Raw genomic sequence first — 12,885 nt, forward strand, 5'->3', positions numbered from 1 at the left:
CATTTGTTGTGCCAAAACATTCTCTAAATATTTTGCTTAAGTTTCAGTTAGGTTAGATTTTGAAACAATATTTGCTTTAATTCAAAGTTTGTTAAGCTAGGCATTCTTTTCTGTAAATTGGAAGATTTAATTGGTTCTTATAATATTAATGCATATTTTTTTGGTATAATCAAGATCCCCCCAAAATATGTAGTTTGTATTTTTGTAAATCTATAGTCTTTTTAAATGGGCTGAGAATTTGCCATTGAGAGGAATCTTGGGTAAGTCTTTGTAAAGTGAATGTCTTTTTTTCTCCCAGTTTCTTTTTGTTTATTTGATATTTTTGAAATTGTGCTAAACTTTACAGGACTTAAGGAGCCTTTCACAGTACTTGCAAAATTGTGTGCATCTTTCTATGCTTATCCCTGTAGTCTGTTAGATTTAGTTCAGTCCAGTAGCTAAAAGAAGGTGGTGCCAGAGAGAGATCCTAGGGAGGATTTCTTAGGAAGTTAAGCTAGAAAACAGGGTTTTACCTGCCAACAATGCAAAACTGAGCATTTGGGAAGACAGGATTTTATGTTAGTGTTTGTACTAGCTATAAGGAAATCTCTATTCCCAGAGGAATAATATAAAATAATATAAAAGGCAAATTGTGTCTAATCCACCAAACCTTAATATTCAAAATAGAAACTTCAGATGTTCTCCCTTTTTTTTCAATTAGAAGGGCATTTGCTGGGGAGGGGAGGAGGCCTCTTTCTTTTCTTTTTTAAAAATAGAGCTTCTTGGTAGTGGTGTTTTGAGACAGAATTTAAATGACTGAAAAATATGGTGTGTAAGGCCGGAAATGCAGGGAGATTTTTTTAGTACATATTAAATGACCAAAAGAAAGAATCTTTAAGAGTCGGTATATTTGAAGTGTCATTTTAAAGGGGATTTTTAAGCAGACCCCCCCCCCCCTACCCCCACGCCACAAAAAGTCCAAAAACTAGGTTTGTAGGGGCTTGGGGAATTTGTCAAAACCAAATAAAAGGTGGCATTTGGTCTTGAACTGGCCTTAGCTGTTAGCACTGTTAGCATTTCATTCAAACCTGTGGTACATGTTTGTCACAGATGCAGTCTACAAATGGGTTGTTACTTATAAACAGAAAATGAAAGTTTTTCTTACATTTCCTAGTTAAATAGTTTAACCACCATTTGCTCTTATTAGGAGTTGCCATCAAACTTAGTAATGTAGTAAACTGTGTTTACACTAGGGCTATAAAATGCCCCCTAAGAATACAGAGAAACAACAAAGCTTACCTGAGTAATAAGAATTAGGGTTGAATGTATTCTCAGAGACACAACACTATCAATAATTTTGGCAAAAATGAGTATGAACTTTGCCATGATACACGTTCATATTGCTCTCACATAGAGCCTTTCATGTGTTGAGAATAATGGATTTCTTATTCATTTGCCTTATTTAGCAAATATACTTAAAGCATTTTCTACCTATTTTTATTTTTCTCTTTATTTTATTTAAAATGAGTGCAGAGAGCAGAACTAATCTTTAAATATTTGCTGTATCTAATTATATTAGAATTTTTCTTCTACACACTGAGAATTATACAAAAAACAGATTATAATTTGATCCTAATGTAAATTAAGCCTGGAAATGGTAGTTAGGATCAAAGTAGTGATACAGCAGTCCGGAAGGATTAATAAATCCAGTGCTCCTTTTCCTAGGCTTAAGTGTCTGCTATTAGTAACCTTTTCAGTAAGAGCCTCAGCTCAGTTAGAACTTCTTTTCAAACTTCTTTCTTTCTTTCTTTCTTTCTTTCTTTCTTTCTTTCTTTCTTTCTTTCTTTCTTTCTTTCTTTCTTTCTTTCTTTCTTTCTTTCTTTCTCTCTCTCTCCTCTCTTTTCTTTTCTTTTCTTTTCTTTTCTTTTTTCTTTTCTTTTCTTTTCTTTTCTTTTCTTTTCTTTTCTTTTCTTTTCTTTTCTTTTCTTTTCTTTTCTTTTCTTTTCTTTTCTTTTCTTTTCTTTTCTTTTCTTTTCTTTTCTTTTCTTTTCTTTTCTTTTCTTTTCTTTTCTTTTCTTTTCTTTTCTTTTCTTTTCTTTTCTTTTCTTTTCTTTTCTTTTCTTTTCTTTTCTTTTCACCAGTTTTGTTATTCCTGTAGTTGAGGGGTAAAGGAAGAGAGGAGCTGTTTATCCTTTGAATTTTGTACCCTTCAATCTGATTGTGTTATGTTGCTATATTTTCAGTAATAGAGCATGTGACTTCAATAGTTAACTGTTAGTGGTCCATCAGAGGTTTGTCACCTCTGAGATCTAGGTCAGCTCTTTGCTTTCACTTAAGGCCAAGTAGTAGAAAAATAAGATACAGAAAAAAATAAATGGAGGTTTAGTATGAAGAAGGACCTGGGACTTGTATCCTCTAAATACAGGTATGGCTGACTTTTAGTGGCAAAGTAGAAATTATTTTAAACAGATATTAATGTGACAAGTATTGTTATGGATATAATAAAATAGGAATATTATGGCTATATTATTACATATGGAGAGGTGGATGTGGCATTATTAAGCCACCAGATGTCAGACCCCTTTGATCTGGGATATGTTCATATTATATATACTTTCCAATTGTTTTTATTCATTTTACCTATAATAGTTGAACTGACATACAGGAAGTCTGACTTTTCAGTGTGATTGAGTCCCTGACTGCTTTTGAGTTTTTAATGAATATATACATGGTTTCCAGAGTTATTGATGATTCTGTAATAGGAATATATTGGTTTTAGTACTGGGTCATTAATGAACTCATAAACAACCCATATTACTGAGCTCTTTTGTATTTCACTTATATTCTTTGGCCCCAGTTGTTCTTTGTTCTAAAAAATACTCATAATTCATTGTTGGATGAAAGGATGGAACCTGTTCACGTATTCAGCTCATGGGCATGTTTATTTAAATCAGAAATTTATAGTCATTTAAAAATATAATTTGGATTATTCTACCAACTACATTATTATTTCTAAACAGATGAGACTAGAAAAATTACTCTCATCTGTGTTGATATATTTTATACATTATTATTTTTAACAACTTTATTGAGGTATAATTTCCATACTGTATAATTCACCCATTTAAAAGTGTACAATTTAGTGGCTTTTAGTATATTCACAGATAATGTGCGGCCATTACTAGAGTCAATTTCAGAACATTTTCATCACTTCATAAGGATACCCTTTAACTGTCACCTGCCACCCCCTCTACCTCTACCCACAGATAACCACCAATCTCCTATCTGTTGCTACAGATTTCACTGTTTTATACATTTCATATGAATGGAATCATACACTATGTGTTCTTTTGTGATTGACTTCTTTCATTTAGCATATATATATATATATATATCTATATATTTTTTTTTTTTTTTGCGGCTGGCCAGTCTGGGGATCTAAACTTTTGACCTTGGTATTACACCACCACACTCTAACTAACTGAGCTAACTAGCCATCCCCCACATAGCATATTTTCACCCTGTTTACCATGTATCAGTACTTCATTCCCTTTTTTTGTATGAGTACATTTTTAAAATTGTGGTAAGCTATATATAACATGAAAGTTGTCATTTTTAACAGTTTTTAAGTATATAGTTAAGTAGCATTAATTATATTTACAATGTTTTTCTACCATCACCACTGTTTATTTCCCAAACATTCTCATCATCCCAGACAAAAACTCTATACTTATTAAGCAATAACTTCTCATTCCTCCTTCCCTCCCCATCCCTGGTAACCTCAAATCTACTTTCTGTCTCTATGAACTTGCTCTTTTTAGGTACCTCATATAAGTGGAATCATACAGTGTTTGGTTGTGTGTGTGTGTGTGTGTGTGTGTGTGTGTGTGTGTATCTGGTTAATTTCACTAAGCATTATGTTTTCAGGGTTTGGTTGTGTGTGTGTGTGTGTGTGTGTGTGTATCTGGTTAATTTCACTAAGCATTATGTTTTCAGGGTTTATCCACTATAGCATATCAGGACTTGGTTCATTATTATGGCCAAGTAGTATTCCGTTGTATGTATATACTACCTTTTGTTTATTCATCATCAGCAGACGTATATTTTGCTATTATGAATAATGCTGCTGTTAACATTTGTGTACAAGGTTGTGTGGACATTATGGTTTTATTTCTCTTGGGTATATTCCTAGGTGGGAATTGCTGGGTCAGATGGTAAATCGTGCATGCAATAGTTTGGGGAACTGCCAGACTTTTCCAAAGCAACTGAACCATTTATGTATTTTTTAAAAATAATTAAGATACTTTGCCCATTAATTGTGAGATTTTTGCATCATTTAAAGGATTACTTTTCATACCCCGTTTAAAAACATTTTTTATTGCATTTTAAAAACATTTACAAAGACATTTACAGGAGAAGTATATAAAGCAAATGCGCAGCTTAATAAATAATTATAAAGGAAACATCTACATAACTACTACTTTGGTCCAGAAATAGAACATGGATAGCACCACAGAATCTCCCTGAGTGTTCCTGCTGATCACAGCCCCCTCGTTTTCCCCTTAGGTGTAACTAGTATTTTGACTTTTATAAACCTTAATCTTTCATAGTTCTACCAGCTGTGTTTGCATGCATTGTGAATTTAATTGTGTCTGTCTTTGAATTTTATAAATGTAATGACAGTATATATTCTATGTCTTGCTTCTTTTACTCCCCATTATGTTTGTGAGGTTCATCTTCTGTGGTTCATTCATTTTTCGTTGCTATATTCTTTCATATGAGTATGTATATCACATTTTATTTGTTCATTCTACCCTCAATAGGCATTTGAGTTCCCACTTTTTAATGTGGAATTTCTAGATATTTTAAAGCACTGTATGTACATGTCAAAACATTTGTATGCTGAAATTGCCCTGTGAGTTGGCCATTTTGCAACCCTTACCTAAGGTATGAATACCAGGAAGATTAGGCATCATTCTATGTTTAGAACTAGTATATTCAGTAGAAGGTATTTCACTACTGTCTAGCTTGGTGTGGGTTTGCCAGTAGTTGCTTGTGGCAGAATTTTTGGAACGTTTCCCTTGGAACTTAAATAGTTTTCCCCAATAATGTGAATATCATATAGATAAAAGTGAGAGAAGTTATGAGTTAAATTGGGCTGTTAAATATGGTATTTATCTTTATATTTTATTTCTTTGCATTGATAGTAACAATTTATTGTTTTGCCTTTAAGCTGTGGTCAGAATATGTAGGTCTTGACCTTCTAAAGTACTTTATTTTTAAAGATACTTAGCTTGTATTACAATATGTGTGGCCAGTAGTCAGAACTGATTTATTGTAGATTGGCATTATGGACATTTTAGGTTCCTTGCTTGAATGAATGCTTTCGAGTTTCTATTATAAGTACCTTTAAAAGGAATCATGGAGTACATAAATAATTGGCAGCCCTCATTATTAGAGTTTTTTGTTTGTTTTCAAATTCAGGTGATTTTCCATAGATTTAAAATTATTTCAGAAATGAAGGCAGTCATGGGAAAAACATATTAGAAATGATGCAGCTTCAAAACCCTATAAAAATGCTACAAATTAAACAAATGTCTCCTGGCCCTTCTAACTTGTATTCCTCCACATTGTAATTATAATTTGTAGCAATTATTTTTTTGAAAACTTTCATGTTGCACCTTGGCTTGTGAATTTTCTGGTATCAGTTTCTGATTTGTTTCTCTTGCTGAGGCTCCAAAGTTGGAGCAGTAGGACGATTTATAGTCATTTTCTTGAAAGGTGTAAACTTTGTCGATTCTTACTAATTGAAATTGTTTTGTAATATTCCTTTAATACCATATCTGACCTAAATGCCTTATGGAATTTTGATATTTTCCTAATGTTTTCCTCACTTACTTTTGAAAGAGCCTCTTTTAAAGGTAACATGTAAAGTTGTTGAGCACGTTCCAATTTTCATGTTAATTCTCTGTTCAGTCTGTCCATATTACCTAACTTCTGGCTTTCATTATCTATCATTTCTTTCTGGAATTATTGCAATGGCCTCCTAATAGGTTTCCTTGTTCAAATCTCTTCCTTTTTAGTCCATCCTCTACTCCAAAGTGATGTCTTAAACAGAAGTTTGAGAGTCACTCTCTAATGTAAAACCCTTCTCTGGTACCGTCTTGCCTGCACAGTAAAGTTCAAGTCTCTCTGGCCTGTGGCCCTTTGAGATCTGGCTCAGGACTTCCTGGGCATCATTATTTCATATTCTTTGTCCTGTGCACATTATATAGTGTGAAATTGTTTAATGCATACCCTAAAGTTTTTTTCATACTTTTATGCCTTTGCACAGTGATTTCCTCAGGTTGGAATACTACTCTCACTTTTTCTGCCTGGCAAACTCTTACCCATCCTTCAAAACCAAACACAGGTACCACTTCTTCTGCAAAGTCCTTCTTAATACCCCTGTCCCCATAGTCCCATTTGCATTATTCTGCATCCTGTACATCTGCTGATCACCTGCTGTTGTCTAGTTGTGGCTTTTTTACGTACTATGAACTGCTTGAAGGCAAGGACTGTGCCTTAATTCAAGGCTGGCTATCAGCTTTCACCAAAATGTCTAGGAATAGAGATAGGTGCTCAGGAAATACTGGCAGAACTTATTCAGTAGTGGAGTTGGGACTAACTTTGTAAAGACAATGAATGTCTTTTCATGTCCTTCTGTTTTTATTGTAATATGGATAATTTAAGTGTATTTGGTTACACTACTCATCTTTTACTTTCCGGGATATGTAGACTACAGTCAGTCCTCTTCCACATCTGCGGGTTCCACATCCACAAAATTGACCAACCTCAGATCAAAAATATTCAGAAAAAAAAAAAAATAACAATACAACATTAAAAAAATACAGTGCAACAACTGTTTACAATACAGTGTAACAACTATTTACATAGCATTTACATTGTATTCGGTAATATAAGTAATCTAGAGGTGATTTAAAGTATATGGGAGAATGTGAGTAGTTATATGCAAACACTACACCATCTTATAAAAAGAACTTGAGCACTCTGAGATTTTGGTATCTTCCTGGGGTGAGAAGGTGTCCTGGAACCTGTTCCCTGCAGATACCAAGGGACCACTGTATATTATTCTTTCTGATTAGTAGGTAGTCAAGATACCCAGAAATATACAAAATTCACTCCATGGGGCATATCATTGACTTTGAACTTGCTGTAAAATCACCTCCTGATGAGATGCTAAATGTTTTTATATTTTAAAAAATAATGTTTTAATTCATAGTATGGAACTCAAAATAAGCTTCATAGATAACATTGTAAGCTTTTCTCTAAGTATTTTGCAATTAGTTGTTTAGTCCAGTAGTGAAAAGGCAGAAGTATTCGTTCTCTTTATTGATGACTTCCTATGTTTAATAATAGAATTAGTCTGTAATTGTATTCTCTTTTGTACTGTCAGTAAAGTTTATTGTATTAAAATGCTGGGTAAAATCCAGTGTCTTTTTCACCGGTACTAATGGAAGTAGCTGATAGTGTGAGGTGATGGAAACTTTTTATTTCTAAACACTTTTCAGTTTGCAGTTTATTTCTTTTGCTCTAGGAGACTGATCTTTCACAGCTGTCAGAAAATCTAAGTGGGTTCCTCTCCTGCTGTGCAGATCTTTTCCTTGTTTGGGAACCTTTCGTGGCACAGTAGGAGCTTTTAAAAGTGTCACAAATGTAAGGCAATTTATACTGCAGTAAGCACAGATTTTGCTATTGCTGTTTATGACAAAAAATTGAAAGTTAAAAGTAAATGGAGGAGATAGACTGCTGAGCATGGTGTGCCTTTTTTGAGTTAATAATGCTATCTCTTCCAGTCATCTGGACTTTCTCAGTTTTCCTCTCCTATTTCTTCTACTCCAGATTTTTTTATTGGTGAGTTGACAAATAAAAGCAGAGTAGATTGATGAATCACGGACAAGAAATAGCATGCATCCTGTCATGATTAATGCCTAGGTTAATATACTTGAGAGGGATGTAATCAATAATCACATGGTAGGAGCAATCTATTGACCAGTTACGTGTTTTGGACTGAAGTGCATACTTCAGTTATAGTTATAGAAATGTTTCTCCAAGCACTCTGTGAGGCCCAGTTGTTAGCACATTGCTGAGAAAAAAAGAAAGTACTCTGTTGCTGAAGAACATGCTTCTTAGTATCTTTTTATTCTTTGTTATGTTTTAGTGCTTAGCTGGAGATTGCAGCTCTCACATTGGATACTAACGTTCACAGCAGATGTAATCCTGAGACATGTTACACATTTCACCAGATGTCCCATTTCTCTTTAGGGTAACCTCTTGGTTAGTTTCTTATATCAAACACTATAAAAAATTAGAATTTGAAGTTTATTTTAAACAAATAAGAGAGGGAATAGACACAGTCTTTTATAACCTGAAAGACTGTGTGATTTGCATCATATTAAATAAGTTGTGCTGCAGCTACATTTTTTTCCCACCCTTTTGATGGCTGGCTGGTAAGAAGATCCCGAATCTCAACCTTGATATTATCAGTGCCATGCTCTCCCAAGTGATGGAGCTCCCTTTTATAAACATTTTTTTGGTTGATATTGCATCTGTATTCTATGTGAAAAAGTTTGGGAAAAGTATATCTTAAGTACTCCTTATGAAATAAACAGTAAAGTAGTATTCTATGTTGACCATGCAACACATACTTATGATTTACATACTTTTCCAAAAAAGCATTTGAAGCATATATGAGATTCTTGTTAATTTGACAATTTAAAACATTTTATAAGTGAACAAATTGTGTATACTCGTAATCATAATATCTGAAGGATGTTGATGTATGAACACTGTAAAATGCTATGTTGTTTTCATGCTATGCATATTTCCTGTAGTGTATGCTTACACTTCAAAAGAATTATTTTCTTATCTGTTTCCTTCAATCTTTGAATTTTAGCACTGGTCATAATTCTGAGTCTGGAAACGATTTCATGATATTCCAAATTTCTGTGTTTTTCCTTCCCATCAATAATGGTCTAGCAGTTTTATGTAACATTAAGGAGTGTTGCCTAGTGTAAATAGCAGTAGTAACTAAGGATAAATGCATCATCTTGTTTTTTTGTAATAATAAGAATAGAATAGCGGCAAGTTAATTTTAAAGTTTGTATTGAAGAAAGGGAAGAATCATGGTGTCTGTTCTTTTGGAATCTTTGCTTTAAAATTGTGTTCATTCTAAATCTTTAGGAGACATCCAGCAAGAACAGTTTTATAGTGGATATATTTCAAAAGATTCACTCTCTGTTCTTCCTACTTTCAATCAAATAATTTGCAAAAAGCCATCTGGTGAGAACTTGATCCTTTTGCCCAGTTTCATCTTAGCCCTCTCCAATGGTTGTAGCGTAATAGCTTCTCTTTGAGATTAAAACACAGAACAAAGATGAGTTCTTTTATTAAGTCAAATGAAAGGCTACAGATTTATGATTAGTCCTTTTTCCAGAAAGGGAATTATTAAAGATGGGTCTTATTTTCTCCTTTCTAAACTCTGTATTTTAAAATCGTACTAGGGTAATGGACACTTCTTTTACTTTCTCCATCTGTAAAGTGGGGTTAGTAACATCGCTCCTATTGTAGAACTATTGGGAGAATTAACATAAATACATCAAAGTGCCCCCCTACATAGTAAACTAAGAATAAATATAGGCTATTATTAGTCATTTGTGTGGCCTTAAAAAGAAGTAAGGGAAAGAATTCAACATATGTAAGTAACCTTTCCTGGGTTCTATAAGTGACTAAGTGCCCATTTGACTTTCAGCATTTACAAAACAGCATCTTCAAAATAACCAGAGATTATGTTTTTTGCTTTGGCCAACTTGGTATTGTTATCTTATGTAGTCCTTTCTGTGAATATTAATAATAATTTTTCATTCAAAAAATTTTATGGTTTAAATAAAAAATTATAATTTATGTCATCCATCCCCATGCATACATACCATAACCAAATTGAGAAAGTTCAGTGCAAGTTGTTAAGGGCTGAATGTTTGTGTCTCCCTAAAATTCATATGTCAAAACCCCAGTCCCCAATGTGATGGTATCTGGAAGCAGGCCTTCACTGAAGTAATTAGAGTTAGATGAGGTCCTGAGGGTGGGGCTCATGGACTCATAGGATTAGTGTCCTTATAACAAGAGACACCAGAGAGCTCCATCTCTCTCTTCTGCCATGTGAGGACACAATGAGAAGGTGGCTTTCTGCAAGCCAGGATGAGTCCCTCACCAGAAACCTAATTGACTGGCACTTTGATCTTGGACTTCCCAGCCTCCAGAATTAAGAGAAAATAAATTTCTGTTGTTTAAGCCACCTAGTCTGTGGTGTTTTGTTATGGCAGCCTGTGCACATTAGTACACAAGTGAAGTTCAAAATTGGAGTAAATAGTTAGGTATGATATAGGCTGATCTCCATCTGTACTGAGGAGATAAATTCATTATATAGGGCTTTGCAACATTGAAAAGGAATTCTGCATAATGTGTGGGATATGGCTTTATCTGCCTTTATTCCTGATAGAAGAACAGATGTCTATTGAAATTTTTGTTTTATGATGCCATCTGTAAAATGTTATTGTTTAGTAGGTGGTAGGTACTCTGAGATGATTTGACCTTTAACATTCATGGAAGTTTAATTGATTTTCTCTGGACAGACACTTAATGTACTAGTCATAATTCATTGTCAGATGATTATCATCTAAGCATCTAAGCAGAGTTCTCTATGAAAAAGTTCATGGGTCATAACCATAGTAAACTACATATTACAGTATTTCATTTTACATGTTCTCTTGATTAATTAGCTTGTTGAATAGAAGTAACCGGCAATTGGAAGATAAGATTTTTATTTCCTGTTAAGTGGCTTCATACTACTCTGTATATCCTTAATAAAATTCCATTTTAATTTTGTAGGGAAGGTAAATTAGGTACAGATTAAACACTTGGATAATTTTTACTTTTTACCTTTTGTGAGTAATTTAACCAGAATATGCATTTCTTCCACTCTTGAAATGTGATACAGACCTGGAAAGTGTTTTGTGAGGGCATTTGAACTGTGCTGCCTCTGGAGACAGGGATATCTTCAAGTGTTCTTTCATCTGGTTTTGAGAAGTCTTTGGCGGGAGTGTCTATATCATTACCTAATCTATATAAAAGTCAAGCAGGAGAGAAAGGCTTAGAGAGAAAGCCACAATGGTGGTATAGCAAAAGAAAATAAAATGGATTTATGCTAATCACTAATAGTAACTTATTACAACCTCAGATGAGACAGTGTTCACTTAAATTATGCTTTTGACCTTTATGTTTTGACCTGATTGCCAGCCTTCCTTTTCCCAGTGAAATGCGAAGCAGTCTTCTTGTCTTTCTAGTACTTTCTTACTCAACAGCCTTCAACTGATTTTAATTTTGAGTTTTGCTGAGAGTGTAGTGTGGCTTGATCCCTTCATTGTAATGGACAGTTCTGTAGTGTTATAGATTCTACTTTTGTGCTCTTTGATCTGAATGTAGCCGTTGACATTATAAATTTCTGTCTCTTGGACCCTCTGCTGCAGTTCCATAGGAACATCTGGTTTACCTCTTGAAATGCTTCTGTTACTGAACTCATATTCGTGTGTCTCTTCTTTTGCCTTTTCTCTCCCTATCTTATCTGTATCTTTAAACTTAAGTATCACTTTGTGAGCATGTGAATTTTGTTATGAATTTGAGAACAAAATGTACTCTATTTGAACTTTCAGCCTTTACTTTTTTAAAAATGTTTTTTGAATAATAAAATTATTGGAACAGTACTTCAGAGAATTTAGAACAGAAGAACAGTTATCCGTCTTGTATCATCTTTAACATGAAATGTTTTGTGTATTTCCTATCTCTTTGTAAACTTTGAAGATATGCTTTAAATTTTTAAATTTTAGAATTTTTAAAAATTTGTGTTATTGAATGATTTCATAATCGTTATTAAAGCTGTAATGTAAAACTCTTGAAGGCATGAATGTATCACAGTTTACTTAACATTTTCTTTTTATCAGACATATTAGGCTTTTTATTTTTAAGAGATAATTTCTTAATTTTTTCTTATAAAACATATTTGATGATCATTTACAATCAATTTTTCCCAAACTTTTGAATTATAATTTTGCTACAGATTTCTATGAAAGGAATTGAAGCATCACAAGGCAAACATTTTTATAGTATTTGATAAAAGAATGAGGGATTAGTAGCTAGGAAAGTCTACCTTGAGTTGTGGTTGTCGCTTACTTATTATTATACAGGCAAGTTACTCATGCAACAGTTGTAAAAACTACCTTACATATGATATTTGGGAAGAATTCGATTTATTGATTGAAATATAATAGGTGTTCAGTAAGTGGAAGCTATTACTAGTGCCAACATTTTTCCTTAAGAGTTGTTGCTCTCAGTATATGAGAGTGCCATTTAACTGTGACCATATAATTTACCATTCATATTGGAATACTTTGGTCCCAGACAAATGCTAAACCATGTGGGGCATTGGGGCAAGAAATATAGACTGAGAACCAGCCACCCTGGAACATAGGTCACTGTACAATTAAACCACATCTTAACAACCATTGAGCTTTTTTTTTTTTTAAGTTGCACATTTTTCAGGTGAAAATTACATATTGTTTTTAGTTCAAATTTATCTTGATAGCAAATATTGTTGAATTGTGAGTTATTTGAATAAGCCCAGTGGAGTAAAATTCTGGATTTAACCATAATCTAAAATATTATCTTTATTTTTTCCAGTGTATTTTTCTGAAAAAGGCACAAGTAAAATTTGCTATATAGGGGCCGGCCCAGTGGCGCACTGCTACAGTGCGCTGCTTGGGAGCGCGGAGGCGCTCCCGCCGAGGGGTCGGA

General features: G+C 33.7%; 1 protein-coding gene across 1 annotated transcript in view; it reads left to right on the forward strand.

Annotated features, from left to right (window-relative positions):
- Positions 1-12,885, forward strand: part of EIF3H (eukaryotic translation initiation factor 3, subunit H) — a 110,909-nt gene that overhangs the window by 64,347 nt on the left and 33,677 nt on the right. The gene's annotated exons all lie outside the window — the stretch shown is intronic.

The sequence above is a fragment of the Galeopterus variegatus genome, unplaced genomic scaffold (genome assembly GCF_000696425.1).
Source record: "Galeopterus variegatus unplaced genomic scaffold, G_variegatus-3.0.2 Scaffold2493, whole genome shotgun sequence".
Taxonomy (NCBI): Eukaryota; Metazoa; Chordata; class Mammalia; order Dermoptera; family Cynocephalidae; genus Galeopterus; species Galeopterus variegatus.